The following is a 17,041-nucleotide window of genomic DNA, read 5'->3' on the forward strand; positions in this document are numbered from 1 at the left end:
GTCAAACATGAAGACAAGCTGTAGGAGGTAAACCCATATCTGCTTTGCCATATGTCACCCTATCATACTTATCCTCAGAGCAGTTAGCTCTTTCAAATGTCATTAAAACTGACTATATTGAAAAATACCTTAAGATCACAGCATCTGTGGTGCTCCTGACCATTTAGGTCTGTAAGAGACTTTCACCAATATGCTATAAAAGAGCAAGCACAGGCTCCATCTGTAAATAAGCAAGATTTGGTCCTGCGAGGTGATGACAGCTCTCTGCTCTCATCAGCCTTGAAGTGATGAAGATACTCGGCAACTCCTAAGATCTGCCCTGCACTAAATAAAGAGAGTTACAAGTTTAGCTCCAGATGCTGCACTGATCTCTCCCCACACAACTTACCTGACTTCTCACTGAAGACAGCAGAAATATAAGACTTATGCTATTACCACTGTACTATTTTCATACTAAAAAACAACAATTACGTGAAGCATCCACTCACAGCACGCTATTATTACCTTTATTTTTTCATAAGGTTTTTAAACAAGTCTATGGGCTGAAACGTGCAAAACAAAGAAAAGCCCCAGGACTCCCATACACCAGGATTCCAGCATTTCTACTGCAACGTCACCAAACCTCATTTGACTTTTTTTAGTTCCCCCCACAGCGCTCTGTTTTTCTGGAAAGTCGGCTGAGATTTAAGAGGTACGAGGTCTCAGGGGCTTTAGAAAATGAGAGGAAATCCCTGTGATCATTCTTATATTGAGGCATTGATTCTTTGGTGCCCATTTTCACGTAGGGTTTATTTCAGAAAGGACTAACAATGACATTAACAGATTAGCTCCGGCACTTCTGAAAAATGCACTAGAACCTCGAGTTTTCAACAAGCCTTGTTTTGCAAATGGGAACCAATAAATATCAAGAAATGCTGGTTTTGGTGAAAGAAAAATTAAGTCTATAAAATATATAGTGTATTTTAGATACTATCGACTCTGATTAACATGCACGATGCTGAAGGAGAGGCCACCAACTTGACTGCATTAAGCTGCTGCAAATCACTCATCCTACAACTTCATGGTGCTCTAAGAGCAGAGTTTACAATTTAAGACCTATGTTCGGCTCAGGCAACTGAGGAAAACACCGAACACCGGCACAAAACCTGCTGGCAACAGAACAGCACAAGGCAAAGCAGAGGCGTTGGAAAGCTTACGCTTCCTTTTAAGGATGCGCCCCCTGCTCCACATCACCAAAGTGCCTCTTGGAGAAGAAAAACGAGAGTGAGATGCAGACATTATGTTTATGGCAGAGATTTGTTCTCGGGATTTTCAGGGATACCCATGGGCTCAGGCGGGTGGCACAAACTGGAGCCCATCTCCTCCAGCTACCGCTCTGCCCCACTGCAAATCCACCCATACACAGTGATAGCTGCTGTCTCAGTGTTACACCAACACATTTAGAAGTGAGTGGCTAAAGAAACAAGCAAAAAGTTGGAGAGTCAAATTCCCAGGGGACTTGGCCATCCTCAGCAGGATTCAGGTGAAATGAATCTGTTCAAAGTCCAGCACAATACTGAAAATAGCTACAAGACCACCCAGGGATTGTTTCCTATAAACTGTAAAAAGCATCACAGCACGGGTGCAAAATTTGGGTCTAGTTCCCTAGTCTAAGGTGGCTACAGTTTCAGTTTACCTATTATCAAAACGAATTTAATGCTTCTTTATAAAGTGTTTGCACCTGCCATCTCCAACCAAGGACTGGGTTTTCATTATGGTACAGACTGCTGGATATGCTTGTACCAAATTATATGACACTTTAGCTCTGGTTACTCATGTGCAGGATGCCCATTGCTGACAAAAATCACCTTGGGCTAACACGGAACAAAAAAGATCGCTCTTACGCCCAAGCTCATACAGCATGATTTAACATAGGTCTAGGCACACTTCTGCAACAGACCTATTATAAAGCACAAAGTTCATTAATCCTCAAGTATCAGAAAAAGAAAAGTCAATCTTCATGCAATTTGTTAAACATTTCTCCTCAAACCCTTCTTTATCAAAAAAAGATTAATTCTGTAGTGTTAGATTTAAGAGAACTGAAGAAAATTCCAAAGAAGGCATGCCATACAGATGTCCTCAGTTCCCCAGCAGCCTTGGTTCTCACCTGCCCCACAAAAATTTGGCTAGAGGAGCCATGATTTTCATCTACTGGAAAACAGAGTTGCACTAAAAGTCCTTTTGCTTCTCTTGCAGCTTATACAAGAGGATGCTGTGTATATCTGCTTGGTCCTACACATTAGAGATGTGTACATCTCAATTATTTGTTTGCTCAAGAGACTTTTCCAAATAGAAAGGCTGGCTGAACACCACCTCTCTAAGGGCCAAGTAGCTCATTCAAATAACACACATGGGCTTTGCTGCATGAGATGAATCCTCAAGCCATCAGCTATGCAAGAAGCGTGGAGCGATGTACTTCATTAACCACACATCCTGCTGGATTATTACTGCTCCAATAAATAATAATTCCTGCACCTATTACTCATTTTAAAAAAATCCCAGATACAGAGAATTGTCCAAGGAGAATAAAGGGAGCCCTTTGTTCTCCTCTGCAGTGGGGCACCCCGTTGGCCCCGAGGACAGTCCAGTGATCAGCTTCTCGTACTCCAACTCTCCAACTCTTTGCTCTTCCACCCTCCCGCTGTCAGAAATAATTACACTGCTCTTTTTCCTCAAACAGGCTCTCCCCAAGGTTTCTATCAGCACAACCACAGGGACCTGCTGCTGAACAAATCCAGCTGGAAACAATCCAGCCACTTCATTCACATCCTTCTCCTGGCCTCTCCATAGTCCCAGTCCAGCAAACACTTATAGATGAGATTTCCTTAAAGCATGTAGAGCACTGTTGAGTCACAGGGGACTACTCAGATACTTACCTGTGGTTTAGAGTAAGTTGTAGGAGGGAAAAAATATTTTATGCTAAGGTATTTGCAACATGACAGTTGCTTTTTCTTAAGGAACTTCACTACGATGCTAAGGAATTGGAGCTGTTTCTTATTTTCTATGCCATACCCACTAGAATGTTTTCACAAGCCATAAGTACGAGAAAAATACCTTGCTTTTAGTGTTCTGGGAACTGGTGTCATCTGTACAGGTGATGGGTTAAGTATGCATTTCTAAGACTTCTCCAATTGCTCCTGAAGACCGCAAAACACCCCACCACTCTTTGAAAGAGCCCTAAGCTCAAATGGTTAGGGATGCAAAACACTGTTTAAATGTAAAAAAATTACCGGGTTGCCAAATATGAAAAAATCAATTGCTGAAGTTCAAATACAAAAACATTATGGTCTGAAATGATGTTTCTTATTACTGAGTTCTGCTTCAGTTGCACCAAAGCATTAACTCAGGCTGGATTTTCAGACAGTGCAAACAAGTAGAGAAAAAAGCCAAACAAACGAGGCCAGATTCAGTTCATCATTGCCATGAACTCCACAGCTAAGATTCATACATACTAATTGCACGACAAGATTATTCAAAACATTTCACATCTATGTAGCAGCTTTGGTCCATAAGCTCTTCCTAGGGAGCTTAACAAGCAATATATGAAATGGAAAACCTACCACTTGAGGCCGTTTCCTCTTGTCCCATCGCCTGTTCCTTGGGAGAAGGGACCAACCCCCCCTGGCTACACCCTCCTTTCAGGGAGTTGTAGAGAGTGAGAAGGTCTCCCCTCAGCCTCCTTTTCTCCAGGCTGAACACCCCCAGGTCCCTCAGCTGCTCCTCACAAGACTTGTGCTCCAGGACTCTCTACACATGGGTTACGGCCACATACAAGGACAAAGGAGAAAACCATCTCATCTTGTTAAGGATTCCCTGGATTTCCTATTCAAATTTAAAAAACAGTCATGGTAAGTAACACCTTACATTCCACACAGCCAGTTTCAGAAGAGATCATAGATGTTCTAATATTTTTATATGATAGCATTCCTTCCCTGGTTGACTTTTCCCTTCAGATACATCTCCTTCTATCTCGTCTGGGTCCTTTATCATACAATAAAGATTAATTTTGAATTTCTGCCAATTGTATGATCTTGGACTTTCATGAACAAAAACCTCTTTTATGGGAGACATTAATATTCAGTGACAGCCCTGAACTTCCACTTTCAGAAAGGTCTGATAATTTTCTAAAACCTCTTGATTTTGTCACAATGAGTCGTATTCAGGCTAACTTTTCTACTTGTCTTGGGCAACGTCATTTACCTTGAGCTTTGTCTGGGTAATAATGAATAAGGGACTTGACTAGTGCTTATGTCACTAATTGCAATTTCTTTTCCTATTATTTATAACAGCTAACTTCTGTGCAGAGGAGCAACTTGGGAGAGAAGTGGTATGAAAGTACCTTTCCTCTTCTCTTCAGGCACTGTCCATGCAATCCCTTGCCATTCATCCAAAAAAATGAACACTAAAAGGAGAAAAGGTAAATTAAAAGCTAAATTTCCCAGCTTGGGATTACACCCGCTCCAGAGATGGCCAGGTTCTCCTCAGGGGCATCAGCAAAGGGGAAAAAAAACTTAGCTCTGAACATAAATCAAGTCGTTGCCTTTGAAGCCCAGCTTCTTTTGCCAGACCAGGCAGCGCTTCAAACAGAAGCTTCTTTCCCCAGAAACCTGGGTGCAGATAACCCCACTTCCAGAGAGGGCTCCTCACAGCAGGAACCCAAGGTTAAATAAAAAAAAACCACAAAAAAATAAGTAAAGTTTCTTAGATTAAAATGTCCCATTGAAGCAGGTCAGAAGCTTTTGAAGAGATAAAAAGCAGATGGGAATTTATATCATTGAGACACCTCCTCCAATCAAGTCAGAAAAAGGTATTTTTTTCTTGAGCTGAAATACTTTGTTAGTAAAGATTAGAAAAAAGCAATTTGGGCTTGGGAGAAAGAAGCTGGCATGTATCAGTGGTGTCTTATACTTTGTAAGCTAACCTTACAAAGTATGTATGTACCTGGCTGGCCTGGACCTGCGGTGCATGATCCAGCATTGGGATGAGGATCTCCTGCCTTCAGACAAAGCCAGTGGCGTGTCCAGCCAGGACACCCAGCAGGATGAGAGCACAGATCACTGGGATGCCATGCATCATCCAGCTGCTCCTTCCCAACTGCCCCAAAGGGTCATTCTGATGGCGTTTCACAAGAGACTAAAACCAGTTTCTTTCCAAAGAAAGAAACTATTTTCCATCTTTTTCCTGGGTGTCTATGACATGCATGGAGTAGCGATAGAATTAAGCTCAGCTGCTCTCCAGACGACACACCATACTCTGAATGTCAAGCCTCTGATGATTTTGTACAGATAAAAATGCTTTGAACCACGGTCTAAATATTTTGTTCCTTAAAATATTTAATAATCCACTCATTTATTATTCTGCACTGATCAAGAGATTTCAGAGAACCACAGAGTAAATTTCTGTAACAAAGTTGTTAGTGCTGGGCACAGTTAACTTTCAGCAGCGCCTCTCCGGTCGCTTTGATCTCCTTTTTGTTTCATTGCCATTAGCAATACACGCTTTTCCCCTCCTCCCACTCTCATTTTTGCCCTGGTTGAGTATTGATGAGGTTAAGAGGATTATTCAGTAGCTGCATCCTACCACCTGCTCTTCTGATCCTTGGCTTTCAGGGCTTTGAATACATTGTACACATACCTTGGGCTCAGTTATTACAAACACTGATAATCTTCTACTTCCTCAAGGCTTGTTTGCTTCTTATTTGAAGATAACTGTAATTACTAATCTCCTTTTAAGGTCTAATTTCTTTTTAGTTAAAGTCAACTTTCATCTCATTACTAATCTTCCCTTTATTTCAAAGGAGACTCTAAAGTTAGAGAGTGAGCAATGACATCTGTAGAAAATAATGATATCTGTGAAAAATATTTGTGATTTTTTTTATAGAAAAAGTTTTAGTTCGACTTCCAAATAGCTATAGACCTATTCCAGTATTACTATTCAGCAGACTCGTCATTCCTGCCCCACCATTTCTCTGTGCTTGCTGACAAAAAAGCCTCTATGTCTTTGTGTTGAAAGGTTTTTCATACCTTTTTGCCTTAATTCACTTGGATTTTTTCCTACCACTTTCCCACGTACTGTTCCAGATCGACGACAATTGTTTCTTGCAGTCTGCAGTATCTGTGGTACTGGAACATGAACTTTTTGGTTCTGGCTTTGGTCTGATCTACATATGGAAGACAGAATCAGGTGCCAATTAATCTTCTATATTTGCAATAAAACCTCCAATAAAATAGCATTCCTCAAGCCACTGTCTAAATGACATGTCTGCAAATGTGTTTTAGTCACATGTGATTGCATTATTTTATTTTTTTTTTTTTAAACAAAGTTCTACTTTCTCAAGGCAAACTGTGAATTTATGTCAAAGAGCACCCCTTCTGACAATAGAAAAGCTTTACTTTTCCTGCTTTTCCATGTGGTTACATTCTCTAGAAGTGGACATTTGCTAGCTGCTTTTCGTCCTCACATCCTCTTTAATGTCTCAAGACTAGGTCCACCTTGGTGAAACAGGAAATACCACATTTACTTTTTCATATAGAGAAAATAATCTGTAGACTACGTCTGATCCATATATAGAGCAAGAAAATTTGATGAACTAAAATACAATATTAATATTAAATATGATATTTTATGTGTTTATACAATAAATACAATATTAATCTTTCTAGACAGAAATTCCAATCCCTCTTTCCCCTGTTCTACCATCTTACTGAAGTTGTATGATATTTTACTGTGAAGAGACTCAGCTACCCTCCCCCCCAAAATTACAGATGTAACTTCTTACATTTCAATCTTCTGTAAGATTAAATGTGTCGCATCAAAAATTGTCATTGACCTGAAGCTGACTGGTTATCTGCTACGAAGGTGGTATTTTAATTACCAAAGTTAATTACCATCTCCATGGAATGCAATTTCCTAACTTCATGCCGTTGTAAAATAGGAAATGGAAAGTATAAGCGGTGCAGAATCCACAGAAGGTCTACACAAAGGCTTCTGTATGACTAATTGGTCTGAAATTTAATCAGTTAAATTTCTGTTTCATGTTTCTTTGATAAGATTATCTTAATTACTTTTTACAGTATCTAAGTAGGAGAAATAAAGAAAAAACAATCTGCTGAAGGGGAAAACTAATTCATGAGTCTAAAGGGAGAAAGGAAAATAAGGGGAGGGGGAATACACATCTGTTGATTAGGCTACATGAAGCTCAAATCTTATACTTCCAGCACTTCATGTTTCCAAATAGTCATGAATGTGCTGAAGTCTTCAGAAATTTGAACTTGTACTTGATCAAATTGCACAATTTTTTTTAGTCCTCATCTTTAAAAGGCTTTATATGTGAACTTCTTATGCACATATGTGCCAAAGTAAGGTCAAGGATCATACGTCCCATCAGGTCCCAGACTGCCCTTGTGATGTACACATATGGTTCTCACTTTTTATACATTATTATGGCAACTGTACAGTCACTACCATCAAGAGAAACAGAATAGGAAATTTGAGAGACAAAGATTTAAGGTAAAAGAGAGGTTTCATCTGCAATATCAAAGGTCCCACGGGGACTTAGCCTGACCAGTGGAGAACCTAGAGGCACTTTCATTTTCACCTTGTCTCAGACTAAAATATGAGTGACACTAAGGATACCTGTGCTGCCCAAAGCCAAAGTCAAGCTCAGGAAACTCATCTTTGGATTTGTCTCACGTGTTGTTTATGTATTCAAAACACCAGATGAATTCACACACTCTGGTGACATCTAGCAGATGAGCAGCAGGGAGAAGGCAGTGCCGCAGACCAGGAGTGCTGACAGCCCCCGTGGAGGCTGTGGTCAAGGCGAGAGCAAGACCATCCCCTCCAAAGTGCTTCACCAGGAATAACTCAATCACGCTGCCCACAGGGAACAGCAAGGACACGGATTTATTTTCACCTATCACTGCTAATCTCTCTTCCCTCCATCATTGCCCTCCTGGATACCAAGGTGACAGATTTGGGCTCTCCTCTGCCTTCATAACACTCCTCAGAAAGAAGGTGAGCTTTCCAAGCACTCCTTACCCAATTCTCATGACATTTGGCCCAAAAGAAAGCCGACATGGTGCAGCAAATGGAGCTTTCATCACTCCCAGCCCTGAAGAGCCCCTGAGCAGGGAAACACTCTGGGAAGTCCAGGAAAAACAGCTATTTATGTGAGCTCAAAGAAAAAAAATCCACCCCAACACAAAAGCAGTTTTAAGCTCTCACTTGCTAATTGCATTGTAAGCGTGTGCATAGTGACCCCGTGGGATCAGGACCACAGTATCCCCCATCACACCATCACTGTCATCCCGCAGCACAAGCCCTTGGATGATGCTCTGTCTTTGAGGAACCAACACACATGATCCCATTGCATCACTTTGGTGTGATTTTAGAAGAGGTTTGGGATAGTTTCTCCAAATTCATCCCAGAAAACCACAGATTTGACATTCAGAATATGTGGACTAAGCCACTAGGCACCAGTTCATAGGGTGCTTTAGAAAACCTCTGCCGATTCACTCCCCTCTCCTTAAAAACCCAACTGTTCTACAGGCTTCTGCTTTTAAAAATGTTTTCTTCTCTATTCCGATACGAACTCTTGTGTTGAAGCCAAATCAGGTTACTTAGTGGTATGTAAGAGCTATTCATTTTTAATTTGATAGACGAGCTTTCCAGTGTTTCCAAATGTAAGTTTTGTGATAAATGTGATCTTAATGAAATTAAAACAGAGTAAAATTAATGTCTGTACTTATTTTGTTTCAATTATGTCAACATTTCATTTGCATAAAATATTGTTTTCATTCCTCTTTAGTGCAACACATAATAGAGCTTTGTATTTTTAATTTATCTAAATGAAGAACTATGAAGATTTTGCGACAGTGTGGAGAATCTTGTTTAAAAGCAATTTCAGGTTTGGTTTCATTTAGCTGAAAAACAAGATTTTGGACTGCCAGAACTTCTCTTACAACAGAAGTCTGATTATTTATTATTTTTTTAGCTAATTCTTAATTTATGTTATCTTGAGACTGCATCTTTTTAGGCAAATAGTCATTTGAAGTCTGGCTATTCAGTGTTATTGCAGGTCTCATCCTGTTATTGTTTGTCTTCTGCAGTAAAAATAATACCTTACGTTATTAGCAGTGAGATATGTTTCTATTAAAAAAGATCAGACAAAAACAAAAGATGCCTCATCCAAATCCTCTGAACAAAAAGGGCTGTTTTCACCCATACTCATGGATACTGGGCAAGGTCCTCTCTCTCTGAAATTAAATGAAGACTCTGAACCAACTGAACTTTAATTACACTGCAGATATGTCCACAAGTGCAAACTGGAAATGATAAGAGATACCTTGCGATCCCAAAACTTTTGCTCCTTCAGTCCTAGAAATTAGGGACAGAGGAGGCCTTTGAAATGTTACATTATAATATTTATTCAACAAAAACTGAAACCTGGAGACAGTTGAGCCTCCTTATCCTCATGAGATTTCTGGTCCCTGCCATAATTAATGAAGAGATGGACTAAAAATGGAAGACACCTTTCTCGTTACTGTCTGCAACAAATTCATGAATTGGATAAAACTGCTGCAGCTAAATGCTTCAAGCAAGCTGGCAATCCCACTGTTTTCTAGCACTGCTCTCAGCTATTTTGATTCTCCAGACACGTAAAAGACAGGAGTTATGCATTAATTATCATCCAATATTCTTAATCAACATCAACTATAAAATTCTTAGTCAAGCTCTTGATCACAAAGTTAATCATGCCTAGCCCAAACTGATTCACCCTGTTAAGTGGAACTCATTAAAAAGGCTCTGCTATCACATCATCAGACACTTTCCAAATATGATACTTTTTTAGTGACAAACAACATCCCGTTGAAGCAATCACTACAGGGGCAAAGACGACATTTAATTAAATAGGATGGACATGTGGCTTTGCATGAACAGCTGTACAAGAAAGAGGAATCTAATGCTCCATCTCCATCATTTATATATTATGAGCTATTTCTGAAGACCCTCATGATACCCACCGGTCTAGCAAAGAATAAAGACCGGATGAAAAAAAATAGCAGTGAAAACTTAAAATATATTTTTTTTTGCAGTTGTTAAAGGTAAAAAGTCATTTCTCAGGATAAGCGATAATTGGAAGAGTAATTATAGTTCCCTTGGGATGTTTATGCGTGTCTCACTCCAACTAATTTTAATACCGAGCTTCATTTGTAATGTGCTTTCCTCTCATTTAACTATACAATGGCATCAGCAAGGGTGGCTGGGAGCTCCCTTCACCACCCATGCATCTGTAATTTCCTTTTCCACTGGAAACAGTCACTGGTCCCTCCATACATTGCAGCTGAACATGCTGGATGGAAACACCAGGCTACCCGTTACGCAGGATCAGTGGGATATGTGCATATTCCAGAAGAATTCACTATGAAGTAAGTTTTCATTTCCCCTCCCCGAGTTTTATGTAGCCACAGGGAAAAGGACAGAGGAGAAGCATTACTTTTGATGGCTCGATATCTGAAAGGATAAATTCAGTATTACTAATATAATGTCAATAAAAAGGCACAGAACAGATAGTCAAAGTACACATTGGGGTAAGAAAATCAGGCATTTTTTCTTGTATGAAATACTAGTAGATAACTCTTCTTGATGGACAGTTTGGAAATCCAGGCTGACTGTTCTGTAAATCACTATAGTCTATAATACAACACTGGGATAAGGTATCCATTATGACAAGTAAGTACTTAATAAAACTTTGAATTGTTTTTTCTACATCTCAGGGAAAGACAAAAAGGAATCAGAAAAAAGAAATCACAATATGTTGACAACTGAGAAATTTTCATTCATCCAACAAGATATATTCTAAATAGAATTGAATTCCTTGGACAATTATGAATGACTGGTTACTATCTGAGAAACAATCTTTTTTAACATTCATTAAAAGATTTATGTCACTCAGAAGTTGTAGAACAAACGGAATTTGCACTCTTTGAAAGTTAAATGCAAGCTTGTACCTGATTTATTACAGAGATGTTGTAATCAATAATAGAATTGCAGCTTAAAAGCACGAGGTCTCATCTGACAGCATAGCACCTTCTTAATCTGCCCTCCCTGCAGCAGCTAACTTCTGATCCACAGCACAGAACTACTTTCTGCCAAAGACAAGGCATCTCTACCTATCGATTTTTTTTTTTTTTAAAGAGTACCTAGGTAGACATCGTAGTGCTCTTTCACCCACTTTTGGATGTGTGCAGAATCTAATCTCACTTTCTAAGGTGTATCTTTTATCAAAAGAAAAAAGTTTCTGAACTGGCCCTCAGGAAGCAGGAGCAAAAGCGTTATCTCCAAAGAGCATCCATCGGTTACTCTGGTTAATTAACTAATGCATAATCTCTCTTTATCAATGACAAAGCCTGGTGACTTCGACCTTTCAGGTTCCAATCAGTTGGATATTCACCATTTCTGTCATTAAGATTTCCTACTTGGTGGGCTCTCGTGGGATCTTCAAGCTAAAATTCACTTTTCTTTGAATTGGGCCATTCGATTTCTGGTTGTGCTTTCCTTCCACACCTTCAAACACCAGCACAGGAGGTTCATTTCAAACACCGCATGGATATGTTTGCCTGCAACTTCCCATAAACCTGTCTTCCACCTCTGTGGAGTACAATAATGTCATCTTGGACACAGGGCCTCCCAAGCAGCAAGTCCCCGTCCCTGCAGGAAGGTCCCCAGAGGAAGCACTGACATTCTCCAATCTGATAACAAGGCAGGTTACATGTACAACATCTCCCACTTGTGAGCTGACCTTCAACTAAGACTCAAGGGCCGGTGGCGTATCACGGATCTACAACTCAGCAGGTAAGATGCTGCATTAACAAAAAGGGCTGATTAACAACAAAAAAAAAAGTTGCAGAGAAGAGTTAACCTTTGTTTCCTGGATAAAGTGACAAAAGCTGTGGCTACCTTTATGTCTGGAGGTCTGGGCACCAAACCTCGTGTTAAAGGAAGAAAAAAAAAAGACGACATTTAAAAGATGATACTTAGGAGGAAATTTTGAAAGAAGCATGCTGTGCACTGTTATCGAATGAATAAGAAAATTATTTTTAGAGTAATGAGTAAAATGAAATTACTGCTGCACTTTTCTCCTTCAAAGAGAGTTCTTTAACTGATAAGTACTGTGAGTGAATTTTCATCATTTCAGATTTTTGTGTTGTTCAAATACGTTTCATACATACTGTAGGTTAAACTTTGCGTTGCCTCTACATGCTGTATATAGATACTCGTGCACAGAACAGATCTATATAGGGATGCAACATATCTAAAACTTCTGCACTATAACCTCACTAACAGACAACCCCCCTAATAATGAACTGTACATCAGCCTGCCCTGCCTTAGTCTGCAGCAATAGCGTGTTTATTTTCATTGAAAAGTATTCATAATTTATTGCATCAACACATCAGTGCCACTATCTATACATTTCTGTGTATATATACTCGTATATATGTTGCATCCTACTCTTAAGAGGAAAGCCTACTTCTACTAGTTACGGCAGAAGTTCCAGGACTTTTTTCATATGTTTTTCTGCAAATTAACTTGCACCTTCCTCCACATCTTCAAAATATCCCCAGTTTTCATTGCATTCCTGCATTTTTCCAAGCATGGTGCCTCGGCACCACTGTGCAATGGTGGGCTCAGGGCTGGTTCCCAGGACAAACCCTCCTTGCCATCGGGCAGCAAACTGGGCTTCCGCGTGACTCACCAGGAGCACGTTGGCTCCACAGCTCAAGCCCCAGATCCACCTCAGCCACCACCCTTTGGGACCTCCTGGAGGTTGGACCAAAAACAGGCCAAGGTTTTTATTTCCCAGGAGATTTGGCTTTCCCAGGAAATTGGCAGCCCGTGCTGATCAACCTGACCACATCATCACTGTTTGTATTCTGTACTGTCTTTTTCCTCTAAAAACACATCTAATTCACTCTTAAGAGTGTTCATGACTGCAGCTCATACTGTACCTCTGCCAATACACAACAATCAGCTTAACTCTTTTCTCTTTGATTTTAAGGGACCATCTCTTCCTGGCTTCAACCAAGTTCTCCCCCAGAATTAAGCAAGCGATGAAATATTTAATCAAATTTAGCTCCATACAAGAAAAATCAAGAACTAGGGTAAGAAAGCATACAATTAAAAAGGGAATAGAAAAAAAGGTTAAGTTCTCATTCCCTGTAAATTCAGTTCATACAAAAGCAGAATTTGACCTCACGTAATTAAGAGTGTGCCGGCAAATACAGTGCCTAGAAAAGTATTTCTAAACAAATAAGAAGTCTGCTTTCAAGGATTTATTTAAAGCTAAACACCCAGCAACATTCATACTTAACTCATTAAACTTAAAAAATATTTAATAGGTATTTTTCATCATAAAGTAATTAAGAGACTATCATTAGTTGCAACCTTCTTAGGGATACCTAAATTTTCTCAAAGATATCTGGAAATGCAATTAGTTACTCAAGTACACAGTGGTACTTACCAGATCCTCAGCAATGCCAGACCTGCCAAATATTGCATTATAACAGTGGGATAAGACACATATTCAAGATCTTCCTCCATAGTATTTTATAAAATCTGAACACATGAACCATTTTCTTCTACAGTTCTCAGAAACCCCTGACTGGTAATGATGCCCAGGCAGCAGGTCCAGGACACTGGAAAGATCTGCTCTGGGAGTACAGCCGAGAGGAGAAAAAATTTCTCTCTGCTCAACTCCAGTGGTGTCATATAAGTGTTCAAGAACCAACCCAAATTTTCTATAGGAAGGAAAGGTCGTTTGGATACAAAACACTGTGTTTGTTTCTAGAATCCCTATTAACTTTGCCTGGTCAAGATTATCTGCACACTGGAAGCTATTGAAATACTGGAGGAAGGAGAGACCATTTAAATACATTCATTTTTCTTCAATACCTGGTTTAATACGTTTTGGGCTTTAATCCGTCTGCCTGATACCAGCAAGCAAATGGTCACTTCACTGCTATCATTATCACAATGAATAAAATCAACCTGAGAGACTACAAATGCTTTCTCCACTGTAAGTAAACAACAAAGCTTAACAGGCTGCAGAGATATCGGGAGATAATCGCATCCTTGGGACATTTACCAGGTACGATAAGCACCACTGCCAGAATATGATTATCTTCTGATAACAAGAAACCCTGGAGTTTTCACGCTGCTGCAGAAAAACTCATTACTGGGATGAAAACCTGTATTTATTGTTCCTGAACATGCAGCTGGCAGCTGAGAGCTACGAGCAGCAGTTGCAGAGGAGTGGTTCGTTTCATGGCATGAGCTCTTGAGGTGACTACCCAGATGCCTATTTGACCCTCTTGGTTAAAACTTGGCTAAAACTGCACAGGTCACACAGAAAAGAGCTTACGCAGCATTTTGCTTTCTCCCACAAGTTCCGTCAATTGATTAAGATGCAACAATTCCCAGGGAGAACGAAGTTGTACATGGCCATCAAAAAAAAAAATTCACAAAAAAGATTACAGGAATATAGGATGGCCTTGTGGATAAGAAAAAAAGAAGTCCTCACAAATTCTATCACCATATTTGCCCCAGAGGCCTTTGGAAGTGTTCAATTTTCCTCAACCCTCTTATAATAAGGATATAAATGATAAGCCTGTATGTGGAATGGTTGTTTCCTCTCCTGCCAACGCAGCCTCAGTTCCAAAAGGAAACCTAAATTCTGCCAATGCACCCTCTGCTCCAAAAACAAAAACCAGTCTGGTTTGGGACAACCTCCTCCCCCAGGGAAACTTTCTGCGAGTGAATGAAGGTCATCTGTTCCAGAATAGCCATTCCCACAGATTCCTTAAACTACATTGAAGTGGTTCTTACTATTGATTAACCCTAACAAAAAAATGGCATGGAGGGTATTTCTGTGATGCCTCATCACCCATGCCCAGTTCTGGGCTCCCTGGTACCAGAGAGACATATTGGAGCGAGTCCAGCAAAGGGCCATGAAGATGGTTGGGGGCTTGGAACATCTCTCACAGGAGAGGCTGCTCGGCCTGAAGGGAAGGCCCAGGGGAGATGTAAAGACAGCCAGACTCTTCTCATTGGTACATTTAAACACAATACAATACCCCTATGAGGGTGACTACACACCAGAACAGGTCGCCCACGGAGGTTGTTGCTTCTCCATCCTTGGAGATGCTCAAAAGCCAACTGGACACGGCCCCTGGCAATCTGCTCTTCCTGCCCCAGCTCTGAGCAGCATTGGACTAGATGGTCTCTGGAGGTCCCTGCCAAACTCAGCTGCTGTTTAATACACTTCAAAGATATTTTGCCCAATGAAAACCAAAATGTATGTTCATGGGAGGAAAAAAAAAAGTTTTGTTTTAATGAATTAATCTTTTTTAATTGAAAACATTGCCAAAAAAATCCCTAATCACATATTTAAGCACAGCTTGCAGCATTCAAACAGGACTTCTCTTTCCCTACCTGCTCACCACTTGTAGACAAATAGAAAGATGACCTAATTCAGCACCTTCAATCTCTTGCCAGAATCAAAATCAAATTTAAGGACTGGATAACTTCCACACAGTCAGTACTATTCTGTTCTACCAACTCTATTTCAGTCAGCAAAAATGTCAAGTGCATATGTCTGGACAAGAGGTTTTTGCATCATAATCTTCTCTCGTAAGTACTTGAAAGCACTTGGACTCCTACCTCTCTGGGCACCAAAGGCATGAATTTACCTGCAGAGAAATGCCCTCTCCTCTTCTCTTTAAAGGATGTTACTTCTTTCCTAGAGCCCCAGTCTGCTGAATTGGTACAACTAAAGTGGTTTTATTTTTAGTTGTAAGTGCTTTATTTGTATTTGGTTTCTCCAATAGTTAACCCATCAACCAAAAAAACCATCCCCTTTGTGGCTGCAGGGAAGCAGCTTTTCTCTTAAAACAAGGGAGTAACGAAAAGCAAACCAGGTTTTGCTCAGCAGCAGTGCAGAGTGCCTCTAATAAGAATCTGTCAATTCACATCCTATTTTCTCCCACACTTCTGTGTCACACCACTGCTGATTAAGGTGTCACTTCACATGACATGAAGAGACTGTAAATTGGGAACATGATAATTCCGCAGGTATCTACCTGCCCTCTCACATAAAGATCTAGCTTGATTTTTTTTTTCCCCCCACAGGTAGCAAGTAAATTCTGGTAAAGCCCAAACTGCTCATAAGGATCACCAGCCAGAGTATTATTCTGAATAAGATCATTCAATATGCCATTATTATGGATTATTTTTCTTAAATTCAGGCTTGCACAGTCTAATAAACCTTTTAGATTTTTTTTCTTCTCCTAGAGGGCAACCTTTTTCTAATCCTACAGCTTTACCCCCAGCACTTTTCTTTTTCCCCCCAAAAATGTAAAGAGCATTATGTTTTAGAATTGGGATGTCAGTTATACTTCAAGTATAATTAGCCAAAAACATTTCAATAAATTCATATATGATATACAAAACAGGCCTGATGCTGTCTACTAGATCATCCTTCCTGATGGAAGAATAAGAAGCCCAGTTTTTATCGTCCTACATATTATATTCAAGACATTATTGTAAATATCACAGTCTAGTCCATGTTGAAAACATGCCCACCACAGGAAAAACCTGGCAGTCCAATTAGAAGAATATAAAATACTCTTAAGAAAACGCAAATCATATAAAGCTCTAGTTATACGTCAAGGACTTGAGATACACCCATGCGGGACAGCGATTTCAAAAGTGGAAGTGGAAGAAGGCAGCTTGTTCCCTATTCCAGTAAAATGTTTTTCTGATTCCAAGTGAATTACTGCTAATTACTGCCACGAAGAACACAGATAGGCAGATCTCCCTGCCTGTGTTTACGGAAAGCTCACTGCACTAATCCAAATGACAAATGAAAGTTTTCCACAATATTTTAGAAAGATAATTGTGCCATCTGGGAAGCCATGTCACAGCTGTATCTGTGTAAGAGCG

General features: G+C 40.0%; 1 protein-coding gene across 1 annotated transcript in view; it reads right to left on the bottom strand.

The window, feature by feature from the left end:
- Positions 1 to 6,199, bottom strand: part of LOC141467352 (contactin-4) — a 252,592-nt gene extending 246,393 nt beyond the window's left edge. The window contains exon 1 of the mRNA XM_074151834.1: positions 6,063 to 6,199. The gene's annotated coding sequence lies outside the window, so the exon portion shown is untranslated. The remainder of the gene's footprint in view (positions 1 to 6,062) is intronic.
- Positions 6,200 to 17,041: the final 10,842 nt, after the last annotated feature.

This window comes from Numenius arquata, chromosome 8 (assembly GCF_964106895.1).
Source record: "Numenius arquata chromosome 8, bNumArq3.hap1.1, whole genome shotgun sequence".
Classification (NCBI taxonomy): Eukaryota; Metazoa; Chordata; class Aves; order Charadriiformes; family Scolopacidae; genus Numenius; species Numenius arquata.